Here is a 7,236-nt window from a genome sequence, read left to right as displayed (position 1 = left end):
CACCCGTGAAGCACTGCCCACAGACAAGGACATCGTTACAAAAAAAAAAACAAAAAAAAAAAACCAAGAACAAGCCAAATCCAAAAGCAGTAGGTGTAAGTATGAAGAAATAATTAGATCCCTGCTCTACCAGAGACCACACTAGCACCCAGAACCCCAAGTAAACCCCCTGCCCAGGACTGCCAACACTCCCTCAATGCCTGCCCAGCCTACCTAAAGCCACACCCCCTCTCCTCGCCACTATATCCCAGCCAGCCACTCCAGTGAAAGCTCCCTACTTCACCAAAGCCCACACCAGCAGCCAGAACATCAGGTAAACTGCTCAGCCATGGACCACTCCCACTTTCTCAGTGCCTGCCCAGCCCACCCCCAATGGGCCCTCCCATCTTCATCACCATATCTGGTCACCCAACTCCAGCAGAGGCTCCCTGCTGAACCAGAGGCCAAAGGCCAGCAGCCACAGAATTCCAGCTTCAAACTCAGGCAGAAACCCCTGCTTGACCAGAGATGACCCTGGACATCAGAAGTCCATCCATCAACCCAGGTGGAGACCCTATACTCAACCACAGGCCACTCCAGCCAGAAGATCAGAGAGTAAACAGAAACCAAGGGGAAGAATGTCAGTCCAACAAAGCTGAATTCAGAAATTTGCACCTTGTTGGGAGATATTCAATCACACTGTGAACCTCAAGTTTGCATTTGTGTTAATTAAATAAAATTAACCTTGGGTCAGGAGGGTGCATTAGCAGGTAGTTGAGAGAAAGTAATCATAGAGCTTCAGAGGGCATCCAGGAGAGACAGAGACACAGGAAGTAGTAGGGTGGGGCTTGGAGTGGCACAGCCTTTTCTGGTTTGGCAGAGCAGAAGCACAGGTCTTTCAGAAATGCCAACAAGAAGAGGGGGTTAGGCTTTCTGGAGCACAGGTGAGTGCCCTAGCTGGACCCGGACCCCATCCCTGGGCACCAGCCATTCCAGGGAAGACCTGCCCAACTTAGCCCCAGGTTCTGGCCACCGGGCAGGTTCCCTTCTAGCTCCACTGGGAAGGATCCCCTTCTCCAAGACCCCTGGCAGACCCTGCAATCTCCACGCCCTGCCCCCACGCCCATCCGCCCGAGCCCCCAGCCTCTTCCTGAGACTTAGAGGCCGGCCCCCAGCTCCCATCCTGCCCTGGACTTCCCTTCTGGAGGAGAGAGAGAGAGAGAGAGAGAGAGAGAGAGAGAGAGAGAGAGAGGAGCTCCCATCCTGCCCCGGACTTCCCTTCTGGACAAGAGAGCTCCCATCTGGACATGAGAGAGAGACTTCCTGAATCTGTCATCTCTGTCTGAACCAAGTGTGCGGATAAGGCCAAGAACAAACCACAAGGAGATGGGCAGACGTCAAGGCAGAAACACATACAACAAAATGAATAGCAATACAGCATCACCAGGACCTAGCCCTCCTCCAACACCTAGACCTGAACATCAGAAATTGGAAGAAGCAGAAGAAAACAGCCTTATGAATGACATCATGAAGAAGCTAGAGGCTTGTGTAGAGGAAAAGACAAAAAAATGGGAAGAACGCTGTAAACAACTAGAGGAAAGGGCAAACAAATTAGAAGAAATCAATAAAGTCCTGGAAGAAAACAATAAAGTACTGAAAGAAAATCAAGAAAAATCAATGAAACAAATGAAGGAAACAGTCCAAGACCTGAAAAGGGAAATAGAAAAAATGAAGAAGACACAAACAGAGGGAATGCTGGAAATAGAAAATCTGAGTAAACGATTGGGAACTTCAGATGCAAGTATAATCAACAGAATGCAAGAGATGGAAGAGAGGATCTCTGGCGTTGAAGTAGAAGAAATAGATTCATCAGTCAAAGAAAACGCTAAAGCCAACAAAGTCATGAACCAAAATGTTGAAGAAATTTGGGACACCATGAAAAGACCAAACCTACGAATAATAGGGGTAGAAGAAGGAGAAGAATACCAACTCAAGGGCACAGAAAATATATTCAACAAGATCATAGAAGAAAACTTTCCCAACTTAAAGAAGGAAACGCCTATGAAGATACAAGAAGCCTATAGAACACCAAACAGACTAGACCCCCAAAAAAAGTCCCCTTGCCACATAATAATTAAACAACTAAACGTACAGAATAAAGAAAGAATATTAAGAGCAGCAAAGGAAAAAGGCCAAGTGATGTATAAAGGCAAACCCATCAGAATAACACCCGATTTCTCAATGGAGACTTTGAAAGCCAGAAGGACCTGGACAGATGTAATGCAGACACTAAGAGACCATGGATGCCAGCCTAGACTAATATACCCAGCAAAACTTTCAATCAACATAGATGGAGTGAACAAGTCATTCCATGACAAAGCCAGATTTAAACAATACTTATCCACAAACCCAGCCCTACAGAAAGCACTAGAAGGAAAATTCCAACCTAAGGAAGTCAGATACACCCTCGAAAACACAGGCAATAGATAAAGCCACAGCAGTAAACCCCAACGAAGAAAAGTACACACACATCACCACCAAAAAATAACAGGAATGAACAATCACTGGTCATTAATATCCCTCAATATCAATGGACTTAATTCACCTATAAAAAGACATAGGCTTACAGAATGGATACGAAAGCAGGACCCATCTTTCTGCTGCATACAAGAAACACATCTCAAATTCAAAGATAGACACTACCTAAAAATAAAAGGCTGGGAAAAGACTTTCCAATCAAATGGTCTTAAGAAACAAGCGGGTGTAGCCATCCTGATATCCAGCAAAATAGACTTCAAACTAAAATCAATCAAAAGAGCCTACTCTGGTGATGGGATGGCCAAACACCCTAATTATCGTGCTAGAAACCTCATCCAACTACTGAGGGATCTGGATGCAGAGATCCATGGCTAGGCCCAGGGTGGATCTCTGGGAGTCCAATTGGCGAGAATGAGGAGGGTTTATATGAGCGAGAGTTGTTGAGACCAAGGTTGGATAAAGCACAGGGACAGATGGCCAGATGAATGGAAACACATGAACTATGAACCAATGGCTGAGGGGTCACCAACTGGATCAGGCCCTCTGAGTGGGTGAGACAGTTGATTGGCTTGATCTGTTTGGGAGGCATCCAGGCAGTGGGACCAGGTCCTGTGCTCATTGCATGAGTTGGCTGTTTGAAACCTGGGGCCTATGCAGGATCGCTTGGCTCGGCCTGGGAGGAGGGAACTGGACCTACCTGGACTGAGTCTACCAGGTTGATCTCGGTCCGCGGGGAGGGCTTTGCCCTGGAGGAGGTGGGAATGGGGGGTGGGCTGGGGGGAACGTGAGGGGGGCGGGAGGGGGAAGAGCAAGGGAATCCGTGGCTGATATGTAGAACTGAATTGTATTGCAAAATAAAAATAAAAATAAAAATAAAAAAGAAGGGGTTAGTTAGCTAGTTGCTACTCAACCTCTTTGAGCTCACAGGCTTTCACCCCAGCCTTTGAATCTCCAGTCTTATTTATAAAGAGAACAATAGAGATTTAGTTAAAAATACCTTTAGCAGCAGCAACAGGGCCAGTGCCTCTGGAAACAGAATTCCTGCCAAGCAGTGGCCTGAGAAGCCAAGCTGGTAACTGCAGAGTTGCAAATTTTTGGCTGAAATAGCAGTAGATTAAGGCACAGCCACTGTGCCAAAGTTAAAACAACAGCACCTGGACCTATAATTGCCCCAAACCCAGATGCCTAGGTGTTAGTATAAGAGCACAATCAACAACAGCCAGGGCAATATGTCACCACTGGAGCCCAGTCATCATCCTACTACACAAGCCCTGAATATTCCAACACAGCTGAAACACGAGAAAATGACCTTAAAACCAACTTTATGAAGATGATAGAGGTCCTTAAAGAGGAAATTAATAAACCCTTTAAAGAAATCTAGGAAAACACAAACAAAAAATTGGAGGAAATGAATAAATCTGTTAAAGAAAGCCAAGAAAAAACAAGCAACTGAAGAAAACTAATGAAATTGTTCAAGTTCTGAAAATGAAAATAGAAGCAATAAAGAAAACACAAACTGGGGGGGATTCTGGAAGTTGAAAATCTAGGTAAGCCAAAATAAACTACAGATGCAGCCGGGCAGTGGTGGCACACGCCTTTAATCCCAGCACTCGGGAGGCAAGAGGCAGGTGGATCTCTGTGAGTTCGAGGCCAGCCTGGGCTACAGAATCAGTTCCAGGAAAAGGCACCAAAACTACACAGAGAAACCCTGTCTCGAAAAACAAAACAAAACAACAACAAAAAAAAAAAACTACAGATGCAAGCATCACCAACAGAATACAAAAGATGGAAGAGAGAATCTCAGGTGCTGAAGATACAAAAGAAGAAATGGATACATCTATCAAAGAAAATGTTAAGTCTAAAAAATTCTTGACACAAAATATCCAGGAAATCTGGGATGTTATAAAAAGACCAAACGTAAGAATAATAGGAATAGAAGGAGAAGAATCCCAGCTCAAAGGCTCAGAAAATATGTTCATCAAAACCATAGAAGAAAAATTTCCTAACCTAAAGAAGGGGATGCCTATAAAGGTACAAGAAGCTTACAGAACACCAAATAGACTGAATCAGAAAAGAAAGTCCCTTTACCACATAATAATCAAAACACTAAACATACAAAAGAAAGAAAGAATATTAAAAGCTCCAAGGAAAAAAGGCCAAGTAACATATAAAGGCAAACCTATTAGAATTATACCCGACTTCTCAGCGGAGACTCTGAAAGCCAGAGGGCCTGGACATATGTCTTCCAGACTCTAAGAGACTATATCCAGCAAAACTTTGAATCACTGTAGATGGATAAAACAAGATATTCCATGATAAAGTCAAATTCAAACAATATCTATCCACAAATCCAGCCCTACAGAAGGTACTAGAAGGAAAACTCCAACCCAAGGAAGTTAACTGCACCCATGAAAACACAGGCAATAGATAATTTCAAACCAGCAAAACCCAAAGAAGGGAAATACACACACACACACACACACACACACACACACACACTACCACTACCACCAAAATAACAGGATTTAACAATCATTATCTCTCAATATCCATGGACTCAATCCCCCAACTAAAAAAAAAGCACAGACTAACAGAATGGATGGGAAAACATCCTCCTGCTGTATAAAAGAAACACACTTCAAAATCAAAGATAGACATTACCTCAGAGTAAAGGGTTGGACAAAGATTTTCTAAGCAAAGGGACATAAGAAACAAGTTGATATAATCATTCTAACATCTAACAAAATAGACTTCAAACCAAAATTAATGAAAAGAGATGAAGAAGGGCACTTCATACTCATCAAAGGAAAAATCCACCAACATGACACTTCAGTTGTTAATATCTATGCCCCAAATGCAAGGGTGCCCACGTTTGTAAAGGAAACATTACTAAAGCTTAAATTGACCCTCACACATTGATTGGGGGGCTTCAATACCCCACTCTCACCAACGGATTGATGGTCATCCAAACAAAAACTAAACAGAGAAATACTGGAGCTAAAAGATGTTATGAACCAAACGGACCTAACAGATATCTACAGAACATTTCATTCAAACACAAAAGAATACACCTTCTCTGCACCTGACAGAACATTATCCAAAATTGACCACATAGTTGGTCACAAAACATTGTCTCAATACAAGAAAATTGAAACACCCCCCTGCATCCTGTCAGACCATCACAGATTAAAACTTGACAGCAACAGCAACAGAAAGCCTACAAACTCATGGAAACTGACCAATTTGAAAGGAAGAATGGCCTAGGACAAATCAAGATCACGTTCTCAACACAAAGGAGATTTATTTGCCCCAGAGGGACAAAGGGTAGGGAATAAGAGACAAAGACAGGAGATAGAGGATGAGGGAGAAGGGAAAAGAAACAAGGGAGCATGGGAAAGGATATTTGCCCTGGAAGGACAAACAACTGTCTCTGGATAGAGAGGAGACAGATGTGGCCCACAGGCAAATGGCAGTTTATAAAGAGAAAAAGGGAAACTCTGTGTTAAGATGAGTTGATTAATTTTGATTGGGCATGCTAATTGGGGCAGTCAAAGGGGGAATTTTTTATTCTTTTTTTTATTTTAACTTATTATTGGTTCTTTGTGGTTTGACATCTTGCTCCCCGTTCCCACTCATCTCTCCATCCCTTCATATCTGCCCTCTGCCCTTCCAACCTCCCCACAAAACAAAAATTTAAAAACTCTCATTGTAGAAGCTACAATGTAGTGTGTCACAGTGAGTCACATAGTATACCCTTTAGTCCATACATCTTTACTTGCAAATGTTCATTGCAATGAGTCATTGGTCTGGTTTGAGGCCTCTGTCTTCTGCTACACCATCAATACTGGATCCTCACTGGGACTCCTCTTAGATATCCTGTTGCTGCCCTGTAATGTAGAAATACTGCAGCTTTGGATCTGCAGTACCTGCCCCTTCGTGTGTTCTAGCAGTTCATTAATAGGGTAGATGTTGGGTGGGCTAATTCATAGCCCTGGTTATAGGCCTGGGTGGCAGCTGAGTTGGTCAGTCCACCAGCTCTCCTGCATTCTCACTACTAGGGTGAGCTTTCCAGTACTGCCCCAGCTAGTTTATCCAATGCTTCAGGAAGCAAGGGGTGGGGCCAATTCTCCCACTCTCACAACCTCAGCCGGCTTACCCGCGTCCACACCACCAGAGCCTAGATGAGGAGCAGGGCCCACTCTCCTGAGTACTGCAGCTGGTGAGGGGTAGGATCAGCTCTCCCACTCTCATAGTCCCCGGGCCAGCTCTCCCTCCTGCTGCAGGTGGTGAGGGGAGGGGCAACTCTCCCTAGCCCACACCAGCTCACCCTCATCCCACCCAACAGGATCAACTCTACTGAGCTACCCAGGAGTAGTGCAGGGCCCGCTCTTCCTGGTACTGCAGCCAATGAAGGGCAAGACTAGCTCTCCCAACCAACTCTCCCACATGCCACAAGTGGTGAGGGGTGAGGGGGAGGGAAGGCATCTCTCCCTCACCCATGCTGCCACATGGCAGATGAGGGGCAGAACCAGTTCTCCTGCTATCACAACCTCAGAACTGACTCACCTGTACCCCTGCCACCAGGGCCAACCCTACTGTGCTGCCCAGGAGTGGTGTGGCCCACTCTCTGGAGTGCTGCAGCCAAAGAGGGGTGGGAGGAACTCTGTGCAGCCCTTGGATATCAATGTGGTCCAAGGTGGCAGTCCAGATCAGGGACAT

This window comes from Peromyscus eremicus, chromosome X, assembly GCF_949786415.1.
Source record: "Peromyscus eremicus chromosome X, PerEre_H2_v1, whole genome shotgun sequence".
NCBI classification, from domain to species: domain Eukaryota; kingdom Metazoa; phylum Chordata; class Mammalia; order Rodentia; family Cricetidae; genus Peromyscus; species Peromyscus eremicus.
Note: the sequence above shows the minus strand (reverse complement) of the source record.